Source organism: Equus quagga, chromosome 16, assembly GCF_021613505.1.
Source record: "Equus quagga isolate Etosha38 chromosome 16, UCLA_HA_Equagga_1.0, whole genome shotgun sequence".
Classification (NCBI taxonomy): Eukaryota; Metazoa; Chordata; class Mammalia; order Perissodactyla; family Equidae; genus Equus; species Equus quagga.
Window position 1 is genome coordinate 45,595,501 of NC_060282.1, and position 19,658 is coordinate 45,615,158.

Sequence of the window (19,658 nt, forward strand, 5' to 3'; positions counted from 1 at the left end):
ATCTCCTCAAGTCCGTACAATTTAACGACAGGTGTTTGATTGGGCATAAAGGACCTTACATTTACAAAGAAACTCGAGGAAGGTGGTGCATTAGAATCTCAATTACCTAACTATGAGGTCAGTTCTTTATTTACACCAGGAAGCCTGGAAATCTGGTTCTAATATCAATACTTTTTACTCTTTTTAAATTGTTTAATTTTTTTAAAATAAGTAAATTCTAGTTGCACATCAAATATTTTTTCAAGCAGTACAAGACATTTTAGCTATAAATAAAATACACGAAAGGTCTACCAACGACCATTCCCTTCTTTATTTTTTAAAAATGCATCTGGGCTGCCTGTTCACTGGCAATATATTCATAAAAGTCTGGTGAAAAGAAATACAAAGTGATTGTAGGAGACTCAGTGGCAGAGGCTGTTCTAGAATTTCATACAGGCAGGATGAGAGGCAGCACTCTGGTTTTCAGGAAGGGAGAGTTAAAGGACAGGTCCTGAAGCCAGGTTAGCATTGGAAGGCTAGATATTCTCTCACCCCCACCAAAAGAACCTCCTGGCATTTATAGTGTAAGCAACTCTGCAAAAAGTATTGTGTGCATTAAATCAGTCATATGGAAAGCTAGAAAACAACTTTTTCTTAGCCGTTTTCAGAAGGAGTTATCTGATAAAAATTACATACCAAGAGACAGAAACGCAGAGTGTTTCTAAGTAAGAAAAATTCTGGCCCATATTTCAGATCCCTAAATCAATGATGGGGGAAAGGGATACAGGCATGCCACATATTTAACAAAAGCACCTTGGATGAATCACAGGGACACGAAATTCTGATAAATGTGGTAAATACTGACAGGATCGAGTTGGCTGGATGTTGACATTTGGCTACATTTCTACTCTCACTGCAACAGCAAATGTAAATACAAAGCTAGAAACTGGACTTTCTCCTCTTGCCTTGTGAATAGCTACCCCCTGTTTATCTGTTTGCTTTACTGCAATACTCCTCATCTCTCTCTCTGTTTATCCCAAATAGAATCTATAAAAAAAATTAGTTCAAAAACTGAATTTCTTTGAATCTCATATTCCTGTCAAATTAAAATGGGAGCAGTCAGGTAAAACATGCTTCACTCAAATCTTTAATAGATCTCTAGACTTATAAATGCAAAATATCACTTCAATAGATTCTACAAGAACCACCTCAAAGACCAGAAATCTTGTAGACACTTTTTTTTTTTAATCTAATACAAAACTGGCACTGAGCTTTCACTTAAGCAAGTGTCGTTCACCCTCAGCGAGAATCTGTTCTCTGCTACTATGGCAATGAACCATGGCCACAATAAAGGAAGAAGGGAGTAATTCACGGGTATAATGCTTTAAAACTTCAGGTACCCCTTCCATAAATAAGAACTACAAAACCCAAGACATCCTCCCACACAGACCTCCAAAAAGGTGAGGGACTGAATAAACTTTTCTTTTTCTGATTCATTTCCTATTCTGGTTCATAATTCAAGCTACATACATATTTTCACACACACTCATACAAGCTAAAATATGTTAAATCCTCCAAAAATATTGAAAATATTGATGATTTAGAGTCACTAACAAATTAGCAGAATTATCTACACTCTTCTCCATGTTTAATAAAACAGGATATCCAATTCAATCAGAGCAGAATTACAACTCTCTAACTATTATTTTGGGGGAAAAATTGCTGCAAATACTAACAGATATTTGCATTACCTAATCTAACTTAGATAAGAGCAAAATTAGCACAACAAACAAAACTATCAAAGAATAAAACAAAATGGGTATTAGGGGAGAGGGTGCCAAAAGAGAATGGGGGAATGAATGAGAGAAGGAGATAGAGAGAAAGGGGGGATGGGAGGAGGGAGAAGGAGAGAGAGAGAGAGGGACAGGAGAGAGAGGAGGGGGAGAGAGAGAGGGACAGAGAAACAGAGAGACACAGAGATTGATTGGAGGAGAAAACCCAAAACTTGAGATCTTTAGATGGCTGATTATTCTTAAAGATCAAAAATCATGGGGCTGGCCCGGTGGTACGGCAGTTAAGTGCACATGTTCTGCTTCTTGGCGGCCTGGGGTTCGCTAGTTCAGATCCCGAGTGCAGACACAGTACCGCTTGGCAAAAGCCATGCTGTGGTAGGCATCCCACGTATAAAATAGAGGAAGATGGGCATGGATGTTAGCTCAGGGCCAGTCTTCCTCAGCAAAAAGAGGAGGATTGGCAGTAGTTAGCTCAGGGCTAATCTTCCTCAAAAAGAAAAAAAATCATGTATTGGTAATGCATGTCTGATATATCTACAAAAAAGGTCACTAGAAGACTTCAAAAGACACAATTTTTAAGAAAACTTGTTTTTTTGTCGTTGCTGTTGAAGCATAATTGACTTACAATACCCTATTAGTTTCAGGTGTACATCATAGTGATTTGATATTTATATACATTATGAAAGGATCACCACGATAAAGCTAGTTACCATCTGTCACCATACAAAGTTATTACAATCTTATTGACTATATTCCCTATGTTGTATATTATGTATATGTTGTATATATGACTAATTTATAACTGGAAGTTTGTGCTTCTTAATCCCCTTCACATATTTCGCTCATCCCCCGAACCCACCCCCTACTCTGGTAACTATCATTTTTTTCCTGTACCTGTGAGTCTGTTTCTGTTTGGGGTTTTTTTGTTCATTTGTTTTGTTTTTTAGATTCCGCATATAAGTGAAATCATACGATACTTGTCTTCCTCTGTCTGACTTAAGGAAAATATGTTTTGTAGGTGTAGTAATGGTTATTATAACAGAGGAGTAGAAGAGACTCCATATTCCCACCACAATATCATCAGTAGTTTCAGGGCTTGTGAACATGACCCAACTTTCAAGGGGTCCTGAGTGTGAAGCTGGACATTTACCACCAGCACGCGTTGCCCTTCAATCCAGGCTGCAGTGAGAATGGCTTCCCTAGACACAGTGCCTGATCTCTGCCGAGGAGGACCACAAAAGCAGGTAAGTGGTAGCTCAGTCTTTGCTTCTGCTTCTACTACAATTTCTTGGCTGAAATCACTAGAAAGTGACTCAGTCACTGCTGGTGAGAAAGAGAACTGTTTATCACAGAGAAGATAATGTTTTGTATTTTAAGATACACATTTTTATTTAAGTTTCAGCCCAGTTTTATCTGGATTCGTACAACAGCAATTATTCAGAAGACCAAAGAAACGTGGAACTGCAAAAGATTGTGTATAGAAATTGAGTATTGTATCTACAGTTGGGAATTGTGATGGAATTATATATTCTATATGCATGGGGCTATATGAGCCATTCTGTTGGAGACTTTTATATTTTCTTGGCTTAGTGACCTCACCTCTTTACTGTGAGGTCAGCATTTCTTTAAGGATAAGCATCTCTCCCTAAACTAAGGATCAATTACTGACCTGCTTTGCTCACCCTGTGACCACTCCCCTTGCGACCACCAACCTGCTGACCAACCTGCTGTGCCAGCTAAGCATCTCCTGACAATTATAAAAGGAACATTCCTATCATATGTGAAGTATGCTCTTTGTTCCAAGATGGTGTTTAACCACTCTGTACATCCCACTTCTTTGGTGCCCTTCTTTCCTTGAGTCCTGAGATCTGGCTCGTAATAAACTCAACCCAATTTTGATTTATAGGTTGATTATGGATCATTTGTGTCGACGTTTCTTGGCATAGTCACGGCAGGATTTCAGAGAAAGCCAGCAGAGATCACAAGGACTATACACTGAACTGGTGTTCAGTACCAATAGGAGTCCATTGAGCACCCCAATCACTGCATTCTTCAGGTGACCCTGGTAAGTTCTCCTGAAACCCAGATCTCCTTATTCTAAGTTGATGGTCCAGAGTTTATATGAGCTGTTTCAAGCCTTAAAACTAGGTGTCTTAAGGGGGTACCAGTACATTTCCTAGGTAAGAGGAACCTAGTGGGAATTCCTAAGAAAGAGAAACCTAGGGGGAATTCCTAGGCAAGGGGAGCCTAGGGGGAATTTCGGAGAGAATGGAGCAGGCTGATCTTTTAATTTGGCTTTGAACTGGAAAGAATTGTGTTTATAAAGTCTGAATAAACTGCCTGATAGAGAAATGAGAGTCTGAACTCATTGAGCTCCAAAGAGAAGCAACACCAGCTCCTTACACTGTCCCTAGAAATTGTTCAAACTTTATAATAAAACTAAACTAAAAGAAAAATGGAAAATCCAGCTTCTAAAAACCAACCAATTCCCAAATAGGCAGCCTCCCCTCAGAACTCTGATTGGCTTCATGCTGAAACTTGCAAGTGCTTAACAAAATGCAGATAGTTGCAAACAGCTGGCAAGATAACCCGGGACAATTTAAAATCTTACCAAGATTGTTCCATGTCCTGAGGGCTTGTCTTATTAATTGTCAGGTTGGAGGTCCCAGAATATAGCCAAACAAAAATATGGTTGCACTCCATTTTCTGATCAGAGAAACTCAGACAGAAATGTGGGTTGCACTCCAATCATGGCTAAGGGTCCTACCAAACTGCCACCCACCTCAGGGGAATTACATTGACCATTAGAAGGAATGTTCTGATTAAATGAGATCATTTAATAAGTGTGCTTAAAAGGAAAGACTTCAAAATTCCAAAATAACCTTACTGAAAGTTTTGTTGCAAAAAGCTAATAGAAAATTAAGTTATAAAACGTACCTAAAGTAAAATATATTAGGCCATGACTTTACAGACACTGCCATAACCTATTCCTAGAGTTAATGAGACTCTGAGAGATTTTCTAGGAAACTGCTACATTAAGGATTACTGGAACTGCTCAATACCACCAGGTAGTTACTGTTTGTCCTGGCTGAAACCTGGCAAGGTATTTGAAAGGATTTAGCAAGTTATGATCAGAAATTCGGCAGAACTGGAAGCTGATATTCAGACCCTGATAGGAAGTTTCTTTCCAGGCCTTCTTCTCTAAGTTAAAATAAAACTAAGCACCCAGAGTGAAAAAGTAAATTAGGGTGATGTAGTTGGATAGGGAAAACAACTATCCTCAACTTACCCTTGCAAAACTGGAAGGCAGCTGTAGAGACAGTTCAGATTCCACCCAGTTCCTCTATCTCACAAAAGATTATTGCCTTGCCTCTATTGGACTGTTAAATAGCCCATCATGAACTCCTAACACTGAAGGAAAAAAAGGGAAAAAGGAAAGAAAAATGGCTGTAAGAGCACCCTAGCCAAAAATCTAACATCTTGAGTGTCTTCTCCTCAAATATTAGTAGAAAAGGTTTAAAACAAAATTTGGATGCATAACTAGGGAGCCTTATATTACTGTACCTGATTCACAGTAGTGATTTTAAAACAATAGCTGTGAAGTCTCTGTATACATATGTCTATGTATGTTATATGTGTATAATATCTAACCTCCAGATGGTCTAGTTTCTAAAGAGCTCTATTCAATTGACTCAAAGCAAGTGCTTATATAAATTATTTCTACATGGAACGGAAACTAACCCAATGTCTTTCAAGTTAACATTATCAAATTAATCTTTGGTAAATGAAAGCTTATTTATGTTTGTTGGTTTGATTAAAATGAACATGTCCTCTGAATTATCAGCATTGGATATGATGTAGACAGGCATCCTTTATTCTACGTTTATTGGTCAAATAAGTTGATGTTATCTCTATTACAAAACCCATTAACAAAAATAATAATTTAAAATGATGGCTAATTTTGCTTAATGTCTCATAGAGTCTTGTAGGCAATCTAAATAATTATTGGGAACAAGTAACTAAATAGAGTGAAAAAGATAAGAGTGTTGGGTTAAACAATAATTTACCTGTTATTCTGTATGTACTTAAAATAATTTCAAAACCTTTTGCTAACTTGAAACCTAAGAGTTTTGCTAATTGAATTAAATAATAAAATTTATTGAGTATCTTGGTCATTTCCATGTAAGATAAAACATTTTATGTTAATTACCAAAATATTGAAGTTTATCTATTTTGGCTTCTTATTACAGAGAAAAACAAGTTTGGGTCTATTAGTAAATATGTCTTATATTTTATTAAAATTGTGCTATGAAGTAGCATGTTTCTACAAATTACAAAAAGTATTTAATAAAGTCACAAAGTGATAATGTAAAAGTTTATAATTGCTTACTTCTTAGTTTTCACTAAAAATTAAGGTTTCTAAGGGTTAAAATTCAAATTTATGTAATTAAAATTACTACAATTTAATAAGGAAGACATCTTTGTATTCAAGGAAAGTTAAGATATATGTTTTCAGTAAAAAAGATATAAAGAATGGAAATATTTTGTTTGTTTTGTTAAGAAAGATAAATTTGTCCTAGGAAGAAAAAAAAAAGGCAACATGGAGACAACTGAATGTAAAAAGAAAGTTATAGAAGGTTTGTTAAAGAAGGACCTTGAAGAAAGAATTTTGCACATGGTCAAGTTGGCTAAGATTAAAATGAATTTAATTAAATGAATGAATAAGTTTTAATTCAGAAGTAAACTGTTACAAAAATTAGGATTTGGTTTTCTCTTTCTTAAAAGGATAATTTTCCTGGACTTTTAATCTTCTCTTGATAAAAAGACTATACAAAGTTTTCTTGACTTTTGAATGAATCTCACTTTGGTTAAATGGATAACTATGCATTGTTTCACAGTGATTCTTGTTTCATGGTGACAAGAAATCCCTTGATCTTATTGGATCAAGTGTTTTAAAACCTTTTCATATTTTTGACAAGCTCCCCAAAATTCATATCCTAAATGAACTCTTTCTTTGGACTTGAAAAAAATTTCTCTGAAAATTTTCAGTGGGCTTCTCAAAGAAGTTGCCTCTTCCTATAAAGAGGGAAGTACTAATCAGGCTTGTTATGCTAAATTGCATGGGAGGCATTGTCAAATAAATGATGATATACCTTCTTAGGTTATATTGTGTAGGTAAATATGATTCACTATCTTAACCCTGCTACTTTGCTTCCAGTACTACAAGAGGAAAAGACCATGACTGCATTCTATTATCTAATTCAGTTTACAGATGGGTCTTACTTAAATGATAAGCAAGGATATTATCAAACTGCATCTGCTGCCTAGCCTCAAGAACACTCTCTACTTTCTATTAACTCTAACTCAGTAAAAGATTTCCTTCTATAGGCTCAAGAAATCACCATGGAAGAATAGAAATAAAGGTGGCAACAAAAGGAGGAAGACATTTTTGGAAACTTTCTCCCACAGTGGCTCATAAAGCCTATACTTGTTGTACTACATGCCCAAAATATAATCTAGGGGAACTACGTCATGAATCAGGAGGCCACTTTCCCCTTTCTAAGGGACCATTTGAGATATGGCAATTGGACTTTGCTCAAATACCACCATGCCAAGGATAAAAATATCTTGTAATGATATGTGTGTTCTCACATTGGGTTGAGGCCTTTCCTTCAGAAGAGGAAAATTATTATTAGGTAAATTATTATTGAAAGAGATAATTCCTGTTTGAGGAATTCCCATTGTGTTTCACAGTGACTGAGGAACTCATCTCACCAGACAAATAATTAAATCTACTTGTGACATTTGGCCAATAATGCAACATTTTAACTAATGGCACAATCAGAACTCAATTGACAAAGCTTTCAGAAGCATTTACTCTCTCAGGGCCAAAGGCTCTTCTGCTAGTAGTCCTCAATCTTAGATCTACACTCTTTGGTAAGTATCAGCTGTCCCCTTTTGAGATAATAACTGGACAGCCTATGCTGTTAGATGAAGGAATGTATGCACCAACTTTGCTTAAAGGAGATCTCTTAATTATTGTCAAGGTCTCATTGAGACACTTAACAGAAATGAGAGATTGGTAGCTGATTCTTTTCACATTGAGCTCCCGGGAGATGAAGACCTTCAGAATCATGGACTTCAAACTTGAGGCTTTGTTTATTAGAAAAGACTCCAGATAAAAGACTCTTTTCAGCCCTTTTGGAAAGGACCATACCAGGTACTTTTAATTCATGCACTACAGAATCAATGTATTCATGGATTCACATTTCTCATTTTAAAAAAAAAGTCTTCTTCACCTGAGTGGGTTTCAGTTACTATTTCTGATACCTGATTCCAACTGACCAATGCAAATATCTCCAAACCAGGATGAGAAGAAGATGGCATCTGTTGTAGACAGCTGATCCACAACTCCAGACTGGGCCTGTATTCCCATCCTTATATCTCCTCATTTAAACCTCTGTAATACTTAAACTATATACCTATTTTATAATTGTTCCATTTAAGGTTTCGGAATGCTATCATACTTAAAGAAAGTGATGGATTTGGAACAGGCTCATCTAGAAGGCCAGGCATTTATTGGGAGGCTTCTAATGGAACTCAGTCGTTATGTGGAACAAATCTCTGGCCTTGGCTACTGCTGGGATGGCTAAAACACTGCACTCTGAGCTTCCCTTGGCTGCAGGGAAGGATTCGCACTGGGCTAACACCTGTTGCCAATCTTCCTCTCTGTAAGGCCAGATGGGCTCATTCAGTATTCCACTGGTATGGCCACCTAGCAGCTATATTTGTTTCTTCCTTGATAGAAGATGTCATTATCACATATAGAAGCCCTGAGTATATTTACTCAACAAAGCCTTAACAATAGTCAAGCAGGAATAGCTTAATTAAACACTAAAATGTCTTTAGAGAAAAAGGCTGTCCTTCAAAACAGAATGGCTTTAGATATTTTAACAGCATCCCAAGGTGGTACATGTGCAATCATTCAAAGTGAATGCTGTGTTTTTATACCTGATGAATCTTCCATTGTGTCATCTCTGCTAAAGTACACAAAAAACAGCAGGTGAATGTCTTAAGTGATCCTACACCCAGTCTTGATTTGTGTGGTTGACCCCCTTCAGGTATTGGCTCCCTTTTTCAATCCAGATTGTAATTATAATTGTAAACAATGTGAGCATGAGGAGTCATGTAAAAGCACATGTACAATGTTTGTACAATAATCTAAAATTAATTTAAAAATTATATAACCTATGAACTGCTTCTTCTGTTAATATATATCTCTATGCTTGTCCACTATATCTGACTATTTCCCCACAACCTGGGCAGATAAATGAGATAAAAGCCTAGCACTGAGGGACACGACGGACCCAGGGCAGGCAACAACCACTTTGGCACCCACGGACAATATTTTGATCTTCAAGTCTTTCTATCAAAAGATTATATATCAAAAGGGGAAATGATAATTAAATGAATAACAATAAGATATATTGAAGTATATGATGAAGTTATTTGGTGTAAAACTAATTCGGCCTGAATTTGTCTTTCCAAAAGGGCTTGATGTGGCCTGTTGAACATGCATTGTACATCTGCTTTAAATAATAACTACTTCCCAAAGACAAGAATTATGCCCTTAAAGAAATGGATGTAACTTCCCTCATATTGACATTTCTTTAAGGATAAGCATCCCTCCCTAAACTAAGGATTAATTATTGACCTGCTGTGCTCACCTTGTGACCACCAACCTGCTGATCACTCATCTGCTGTGCCAGCTAAGCGTCTCCTGAGAATTGTAAAAGGGAGATTCCTATCATATGTGAAGTATGCTCTTTGTTCCAAGATGGTATATAACCACTCTGTACACCCTACTTCTTTGGTGCCCTTCTTTTCTTGGAGAAGGAAGGACCTAGACTAGTCCTGAGATCTGGTTCCTAAGAAACTGACCCCAATTGTGATTTATAGATTGATTATGGATTATTTGCATCGACAGCAAAAATATCAAAAAGGCTGAACCCAGGTTCTGCTCCCAGCCTGCATCTAACCAGAGCTGCTGCTTGAATCATTCAGTGCCCTCGTGCAAATTAGAAAAAAGAGCTCCCTGCTAGATCTATCCATCTTATTTGTGACCAGTGACTGAGGAATTGTTATTCAGAGAAGCAATGATAGTTTCCCCATGCCTTCTGAAAAATGGGAAGATTTTAGCTTGGTCAATTTAAAAAAAAAATTATATTCATTTTTCAAAATCATCTGAAAGCACTTCTATTCAATTTTTTTTGAGGTTGCAAACAGAAGCCAAACAATGGTTTTTAGTTCTAAACATTAGGCTCACAAATGAACTACTGTATTTGGCTATGGTAAAAGAGGAACTCTCAGATTTGAGATATTTTAAAGCCAAAGTTGAGATTCTTAACCTAATAAGTCATACCCCTTGATAAATCATAGCATTATCCAAATTACATCCCCCCAGTAAAGATACTTCATGTGAGTAAAAATTAGCCAATGACAAAAGCTTAATTATTTCTTATAGATGCCTGGGGGTTGGGAGTGGAGGTGGCAGAGTGATGTCTTTAATATTAAGCATCAGAGGTATTTCTGTATGCATTTCAGAATTTATTCTGAGCCTGGAATTGCTAAAGATATAAGCACTTAAAAGTTCTCATTCCAAGGAATAAGGGCTAAGTAACAATAATTCCGTAAGAGAAAGAGTTTGGAATTTTGGAAAAACACTAACAATAAGACCCAAAGAAAGGAAATAAAAGAATCAATCTTGTGCTGCATGCTTTAATCACTGACTTCAGGTTCTTCTGAGTGGCCTTTTCAGTGAGAATGAAAGGGCGGCTTATGAACAAAGGAAGCAGAAGATAAGGTGAACCTGACATTTCTAACACACATTTCAGGTGTTGTTGGGCTCACCTGCTCTTGCAGCTCTGGGGAGGCTGTCTGACTTCACGCCCTGAAATCTGACAGTTCCTCTTTCTCTCACACCCTCAGGTTTCTCTGTTGACATCTGCTTTGGGATTCAGTTAATGACCAGACTCACTCATGCCAACTCAGAGGAGCACTTAAAGGTGAGCCTTTGACCAATCAGAGAGTGAACTAGTGAATACGTGTTCCCCCTTTCCTCCCCACTGAAAGATGGTCTGGAGGTGTAGTTGATACCTTCTTGGGAGCATGGACCCAGTGATAGAGCCATTTGCCCCCCTTGATTTATTATTGATAGGTTAGAGATTTTTATTTTAGCTTTATAACTAGTTAATAATATGTGAAATTCAAATTGTCAAATTGAAAAAATATCTATTAAGATTCTTGATAGCTATAAGACTTCAAGGCATTTCAAATTTTCCTGTGCAGAAACTTAAATATTATCTGAGAATTGCAGACATGAATTAACCAGTTTCTTGACAATATCATTGTTACACTACCATCTGATGCATTTTATTCAATCTCAGTCAATGTCAATCTTTTGTGGCAACTTCCTCTTAACCAGATCCTAAAATTATCTGCAATCACTCCAATGCCGCCAGATATTAGAAATATGACTCAAGGGAAGTTGAGTCAGGAAGAGACAGTGTCCTTAATCAATTTCTGTTAAAATATCTTTGGAAATTTTACAAAAATATATGACCATGTGAAGACAACTGGCCTTGGAAGGGGCACATGCAAATGGAGATGCACTACTGAACAGGACAGATACTGAGTATGCAAATTCAAGCATGAGGTGTTTTATACATGAATTATCACAGGCAGTGGGAAAACAATTAGCCTCTACTTTAGAGAGGTGTTCAGAAGATAATGCCCTTGAGTTAGAGAGCCAGCTAATTTTAGGAAAGGAAAACAGGCAGAGAGACTGCCTTGTGAACATTTTGAAAGTGTAGATTCTATTCCCTGAGGAAGAGGGGTTCCTGAGGCGGCACTGATAAAGGCGGGCTGTGTGGCTCTCACTAGAAGTACAAGCAAGGGAGGAGGACATGCACCACCAGTGTTAGAGGAAGAGAAGGGGAAGGAAAGATGACTGAGAAAGGGCCTGACTTCATATGGTGACCAAGGGTGACAGGAACCAGAGGCATGTGTGCAGGTACAAACTCAACATACATGCCATATGCCATTTCCTTGTGTCCTCTTACTGTATTTACTTCAGACTCGGAGACCCCCTGATTAGGAAGGGAAAGAGACTGCAATAGTGGTCCCCAGTTTTCCCAGTCTTGAAGTAGGTCAATTTGAAGGACTTTCTCCTTGTCATTTCCATCTTTTAATATTTTTAATAAGTGAGATGATACTTAACTATATTCAAAATTATAATTTTCAGAGGAAGAAAAAGAAGTAATCCCTTACCTTTAGTGACAGAATTATATAAGTAAACATCAAACCATGCATGTGAGATGATATCACTTTTCAGACTGTGATGTTTTAAATTATTTCAGAAGTGGATTACGTACAGTCATCATACTCTGTAGGGGCTAATTTACTACTTAAAGATAATCCAGCTGCTTCCAGAGAGGATTTGTTAACTCTCCAGCTTCAAGTGGCTAAGTCTGCAATAGCAAACACCAAGGCCCACATGAAAATGAGGAAATACTGAGCAGAAGATAGGCACACATGGCTAATCTCCGAGTCTGAACAAAAGTGCGGAGCCTTGTCTGTGCAGAGCAGCACAGACAGCTGCAGTCCAGGCTGGCACTCCTTTCTCACACAATGCAGGCTTAGAGAAGGAGGTAGCTTGGTTACGTAAGATCACGATATGCTTCTGTCTGCAAAGTACCATCCCCCAGCAGTCCTCCATACCTCCATCCCCCATACCTCCGAACAGTTTACACACAATAAACTGATGAGAATTATCATGGACCCATGGGACACAAATAGTAATTAAGGTGTTCTTTTACCCAGTCAGGCAGTCATGGATATAAGTGCTGGCTGGTGTACAGAGACCCAAAATGCAATGAGCCTATAACACGAATTAGGCTATTTGGTATTTCTTCCCTTTCCCTTTTGGATTTGTCTATTTTTATTTCTGTTTCAGTTTTTTAACTGGGTAGGCAAAGGATGAAAGGGAAGTGGGAGACACACAGAGTGTGTGCACATTCATGCACAGACTACCTGCAGATGTTAAATGATACCTGTCTAGCAACTGATATCAGTAATAGCTAGAAATAAGCTTTGAAGTATCCACCCTGGCAAATTTGAGAGGGTTCCCTTGACATTCTGTAAGATGCCTAGAATTTTTTTAACTTAGGTGTTTTGGAAGATCTCTTACAAAATTGATCTTATCCATCTTCTTATCTTTCTCTTACCTCCAAATAGCAGAGCTAAAACATAGAGGTGGAAAAAACATCTTCCTAGAATTAAGCTCTACAAGGTGCCAGACATTTGAGATACATCAATTAATAACCCAGACAAAAATCCCCACCTTTGTAAAGTTTACGTTCTTACGGGAAATAGAAGATAACAATAGCATTAAAATAACAGCATTTATGGAATATTTCTTTTGCACTATATTCTGCCCTGAACACTTTATTTCCTAACATTTACTTTCCAGAGCAACTCTACATACTAGGTATTATTATCCCCACCGTCCATAGAGGAAGATTTAACCTTAGAGCAGTCAGAAAACTTGTCCAAGTGACGTATCCAGAATTCAAAACTGAGGTCTTTCTGATTGGTACTCTACAAGTACTTACAAAGCGCTTACTACATACCTAAATCCACAGGAAATTCCATGAGAGATATAAAGAAACATGGGATATGAACTATAGGGTGCTTGCCTGAAACAAATGTTATTGAACATTAAACCATTATATGTGCAGTTCATAGAACGATCAGTGTAGTCAAAGTTCAGAGAAGACAGAGAAATTATGGAAGACATTGTCACAAAAAGTTTTATTGGAGGATTAGAATTACAGTAGGGGTTGAAGGATGCGTACAAGTTTTTTCCACAAGTTGCCCACATTCCTGAAGAATTGTGAAGCATTTTGTTCTGGTACATCTGATTTCATCATTAAGAATATTTTCTAGGACTCTCTTGTCGAATTTCAAATTTTTGGTTTCTAACTATTATTCCTTTTGTCCTGGGGACTCTATTTTTCATACATACGTTTTACTCTGTCAACTACACCTCTCTTAAAGCTCTTATCCATTGGCTCCCAGAGCACCACAATGTTCATGGACCATGTCTTCTCATTTCCCTTTGCCAGGTCCTCAGCCACTGAAATGTCTATGTTCCCCAAGGTTCCCTCCATTCTGATTCCTCTTTTTATTCTATAAATTAACCATGAATTATCCCATCCAATCCCATATATGTATATAAATATATAGGGGTTATGGTCAAGGGATTGGATGTACAAGATATATATATATCTTACTGATATCTCTCCTAAACTCCAGACTCTAATGGACATCAACTAGAGATCTCACAGGCCTTCACATAACAAATCCAAAATGAAAATTGTTTGTTTTGGTCCCTTTCACCACACGCATTAAAAAACAAAACAGAGCCAGCCCCAGTGGCCTAGCAGTTAAAGTTTGGTGCGCTCTACTTTGGCAGCCCAGGTTCAGTTCCTGGGCACTGAAAGGGCCAGGAATGGAATGATACATTTGCCCAGAGCAATGAAGAGTATAAGGGGAGAAACAGAGGGTCAAAGGCAAAGAAAGGTCTTGATTATTAGGAGGATGGAAGCATAAACAAGGTCTAGTGGTCAAGAAGATTGTAAAGAGGTCAGGAAGTGAGGTTAATAAGCAGTTCATTGTGGAGGCCAGTGGCAATCCAGGGGTATTGAAGTCCAGTTTGTTAGGAGGTGCTGACCACATAGGGCAAAGCATGACTGGGAGCTTCAAGGCTTCTCACAGGTCCTAACATTCTTTCCCTTGAACACTCTAGCTGAGTAAAGGTGAAAAGAAATTGCTCCACGGCATATTTCAGCGTTTTTTTGAGGACCAAGTTTCCATAACACTTCTTTAGATCACACTCTAAGCCTGGGAGCAGCAAAGGACAAGAACTGTCCTCATCACTTTACAGTAACTGCTGGTTAATGCCTTCTTCCCTTACTTCTCTTTGCCAGACAGGCGCATCTTCTCACTGCCTCCCATGGGCTCAGGCCCACCCACCAAAATTTGAGGCCTGCTCGTACACTGGGTAGAAAATTAGAAAAGACTTACATCTATCCATGCTGCTGGCTCCCTAGACTGTAACTCAGACTCCTTTCACCCAGAATCTTGAGCCCAGGTTCTAATCCTGAGTTGCTCCTACACTTTGCCTGCTTCCCCACTTTATTCCCTAGTTTTACCTTTTGTGTCCTGGTCCTACTGGTTAACACCCAGATGCTAAACTTGACACTTATCAGGCTGAGTTTGTATGTCTCAGCTAACCTCCCAGAACCTGAGCTCAATCCTACCTTCTCAAATGTCTTGATTCTATCCACCTCTCTTTAGTTATAGTGCCGCAACCTCAGCTCAAGTGGGAAAGCAGAAGTTGTCAGGCTCCTTCTCTCCACCACCTTCCATCTCCCCTACCCAAGAAGAAGGCTGCTACTTAGAGAGGTCAAAGTTGAACATGAAAGGGAAAACATTTCTTGATGGGAAAAGGCCTGTCCACATATGTGTGTTTTTCTCTCTTCTACTATTTCTTCATCCGTGCTACTAGATATGATAAAAAGACCAGGGCCTGCCTCAAGGTAAGCTCTGATACGTCTCTCTCTTTCTCTTTCCACAAGCACATCCAAACCTTAGCTTTACAAGAAAGAAAGAAGCAACTCTTCAGTCTCAGATCTAAATAGTTTTGCTCCAGTCCAGCTTTAGTAGAGCTAGACTTTAAACACTAACTCAGCTAGTAAACTGGAACATTGGCTGCCATTCCCTAAATGTTACCTGTGGCTATCATTCCCTCGAGATCCTCTCTGGAGGAAGAGTGATTAGCAGCACTTGATTTCTTAAAATGCCATTTCGTATAATACCATATGTCTGTAGCTAAGCAAGTCTTGCCAGCTTTTTAAGGCTGCCACTTTGTTCTCTATATGGATCTAATTTTTACCACCAAATATTCATTTCATGTTATGTTATATAGATCGGATTGTTCTATACTTCATGTTCCCAAATAAAAACACTGAATTCTTTGGCAGCTCCCTATGTTACACAACCTTCTCAAGGCAGAAAGTGGCTGAAACTAATACTCCACAAACTTCTATTAAGAAAATGTTCCCACCCTTATGTACCCAAACCAGAATGATATCTTCAAGGTTGAAATAACAAGATCATATTCTCATATATACTTTTCCACAAATTTCTGAGGAAGGAAAAAATAACAAACCCCTTGTGGGCTGAATTGTTGTCTTATAATAACTTCTCTCTTTCCAAGAATATAGCAAAAGACTGTATTCTTTCGAGTATTTTCTTAATAGAAATGAATAAAGACCCTAGGAGGACAGATTAGTATTCTTTTTTCTTTTTTTTTTTTTTTTAAGATTAGTATTCTTAAAAACAAAATAGGTGTTAGCAGGCACTTCCAAGAATTACACATAAGAAATCAAACCCAAACTGTGTGGGTACTGATGAAAGTTATTTCCCTCTGGTAACTGGTTTGTGGTGGTCTTAGCATTGTTACTAGCAAACCACAGTATATTCAGCTGTCTGGTTCACAGCAAGAGTAGGATCAGAGTTAAGTGATATTACAAGTGGGTCTCCCGGGGTAAATTTACATATATTCAAGAACCACAACTGATGCAAATAAAATTCCTATAGACACACAGTCTCTTGGTTCACAGACAAGTGTCCTTAATCAAAGATCACTGGTTCTAATCACTAGTGGGGTAAGGCAATTCCACCACACTTCTATCCTGCATCTTGTTCTACAGGTGATAGCTCACGGGAGGAAAAAGAAAGAACTCCCATGATCAACAGACCTACGAGCTCAGATAGTAGAGACAGTAACAGATTGAAAGTTTCCATACAGAGAGAGGCCACCAAAAGGAGAGTGGGCACAGGAAAGCTCCATTCTGTCACCTCAATTATGATTTTTCACTGTCAACAAACATTTGGGTACCTACTATGCACCAGATACTTTGATAGGAGCTGAAAGGGTTTCCCAGAATTCAGGGCACCCATTGCTAAAACCAGGATGGTTGGTCACCCTAAACTGTAAATAGTCTCTGCCCTCAAGGAACTTATAGCTTACAAGAAAAATCAAATCTAAATCAAAAACAAAGGTGATAGACTTAGTCAAGTGGATAAGCGAGGGTGCTATGGGAAAACAAAGGTATCAACCACTTTTAGAAAGCCTGTAGTGCTCATTTTACTTCATTTTTTGTCATTAGTTGAGGAAGCTGAGGCCTATAACATTAAATGACTTGCCCTAAGTTGCCCAGAGATTCTGTTTAATTGGTCTAAAGTTTGGGCATGGGTATTTTTTTTAAGTGCCAAAAAAATATGCAGCCAAGATTGAGAACCACTGGGCAAAATCCAGCCCTAAAATATGCTAAGATATAATCAGGTGAAGGGGACAAGGGGAGAAGGAACATTCATTTAAGAGGGAGCAGTCTGTGCAAATGTCCTGAGGCAAAACAAACATGATCCATTAAAACACTAAGAGCAGTTCAGTGTAACCAGAACATAGGATGAAGATAAGAAGACATATGGCTGGAGAGATAAATGAGACCCAGATATTTAAGAGCCTTGAAAAATATTTTCAAAAGTCCAATCCGTGTAATGAGAGGAAAGTTGGTTATTTATAGCCACAACTGCCTTCTAGTGTTTACTTTTATATTAAATATCTTGTTCTTCTGAATACTTTGACAGGTTTGGACAATCAAAGTGTCCAGCTGAATTTGAGAACATGCTGCTTTGGTTCTGAAGAGAATGAACAACAGGATTGAGGTGGTACTGATGTAAAAAGATAGGCAGTGTTGGGGCATGTGACAAATGGAAAGTCCGTGCACACATAAAGGGTGCAGGCACCAGTCAACTCAACCTACTGTTTTCATTCACGAATATAAGCCCTCTGTTGTTAGATGATTAGATCTAAATGAAGAACAAAAAAACTTCTCAATTTTAAAATGAAATCTAATATTTAAATGTTGGCTCCCAACATTATACAAGACAATAAAAACACACCTGTGGTTTCAGTTTCAGAGAAGTATTTGGAGTTCCAGGGAGGCATGAGGGAAGGGATGAGAAGAAAGACAGTAAGGGAAGGTGAGAGAGACCAATAAGATGGTGTGAAGCAAGGATGCTATATAGTGAAATAGCAGATTAAAATGCCATTTACAATGGTGTAGCTGAAGGAATTTAAGACAAAGATCCCCACTATCTAACTTAATTTTTTTGTTGCTGAAGTTTGAAATAGATAACAGAGGGACAAAACTATAAATGAACAGACATTCTAACTGGCAAGAAATGAATGACGGTGACTAAATTAAGATAGGAGTATGGGCTCAGGAGTCAGAAAGACCCGAATTTAAACCCTGCCTCTGTTTCATAGAAACTGCATTACTTTGCACTGCAAGCAAACTAATCAGCTTTCCGTCATCTGTAAAATATTGATAATAACGGTATCAAGCTCTTAGGTTATGATGACAATTAATTGATAAAATACACCATGAGTGTTTAGCATGGTTTATGGCAAATTTTAAGGATTTAGCAAATATTACAATATCTACTATTACCAAGGAAGCTGCCACATGGGCAATGGGCATCAGACATATTTGAGAGACTTTAGGAGGAAGAAATTTATAGAACTTGATTAATTGAATATGGCTGTTAAGGGGCAAAGGCAATAAAGATCACTGCCAGATTTCTGGCACAGACAACTGTGTAGATGAGGATGACTCTCAATGGAATGACGAATAGAGGATAAGGACTGATTTTGAGAGTGAGAATGATGTGTCCAGTTTTAAATACGTCCCTGGGAGGCATCAAGATGGTGTCCAATAGGCAGCCGGATACTTATATCTAGAACTAGGAAGAGAAAATTGGGCTAAAAATATATTTTTACAATTCACCAGCAGCAGAGTGGCAATTGAAGCTATGTATAAGGATTAGCTCATGAAAAACGAAATGTATATAGAGAAAAGAAAAGATGATTGAGAATAAAGACTGGAGAAACAAGGCTATAGTGTTTTTGTTTTGTTTTGTTTTTTAAGATTGGCACCTGAGCTAACGTTTGTTGCCAATCTTCTTTTTTTTCTTCTTCTTCTCCCCAAAGCCCCCCACTACATAGTTGTATATTCTAGTTGTAGGTCCTTCTGGTTCTGCTATTTGGGACACCGGCTCAGCATGGCCTGACGAGCGGTGCCACGTCTGCACCCGGGATCCGAACGGGCGAAACCCTGGGCCACTGAAGTGAAGCGCATGAACTTAACCACTAGGCCACAGGCCGGCCTCCAATGTTGTTTAATTATAGAAATGGTACTAAGATGAGATGGAGCTATGCTCCTGAGGCTCATGGCTGCTACAGGAGTATGGAGAGTCTTGCCTGGTGGGCAGACATCTCCAGTGTCAGAAAAGTTAAGAGACCTCAAGGCAGATCTTCTCTGGAACTCAGAATGGGAGAGAGTAAATGTCTACAATGGTGCTCTGCGCTGAGGGTGATAAGGGCTAGAGATGGCATCTACTTTGATAGAGGAGAGCACAGCTGAAACAAAAGGGAACAAACCAAGTGAAGACAAGGAACCCTGGTTACAGATTCATGGTACTCTGTTTTTACCTTTTCTTGCCCCCTAGCCTTTAGCAAAGTTTCATCTAAACATTTTATCCTTGTGTCCCCTCTGCTGAATGGTAAAAGCTATCATTTGTTGATGCTCAGGCCAGTATGAAGGCACATCTCGCTCCCTGTCTAGTCCTAAGCTAGTCTAGCAGGGGGCAGCGAGAGGCTCTCAAGGGAAAGCAGGATCTCTGGTATAGGTACTT

General features: G+C 38.3%; 1 protein-coding gene across 8 annotated transcripts in view; it reads right to left on the minus strand.

The window, feature by feature from the left end:
• Positions 1–19,658, minus strand: part of SLC26A7 (solute carrier family 26 member 7) — a 125,749-nt gene that overhangs the window by 95,581 nt on the left and 10,510 nt on the right. The window lies entirely within an intron of this gene.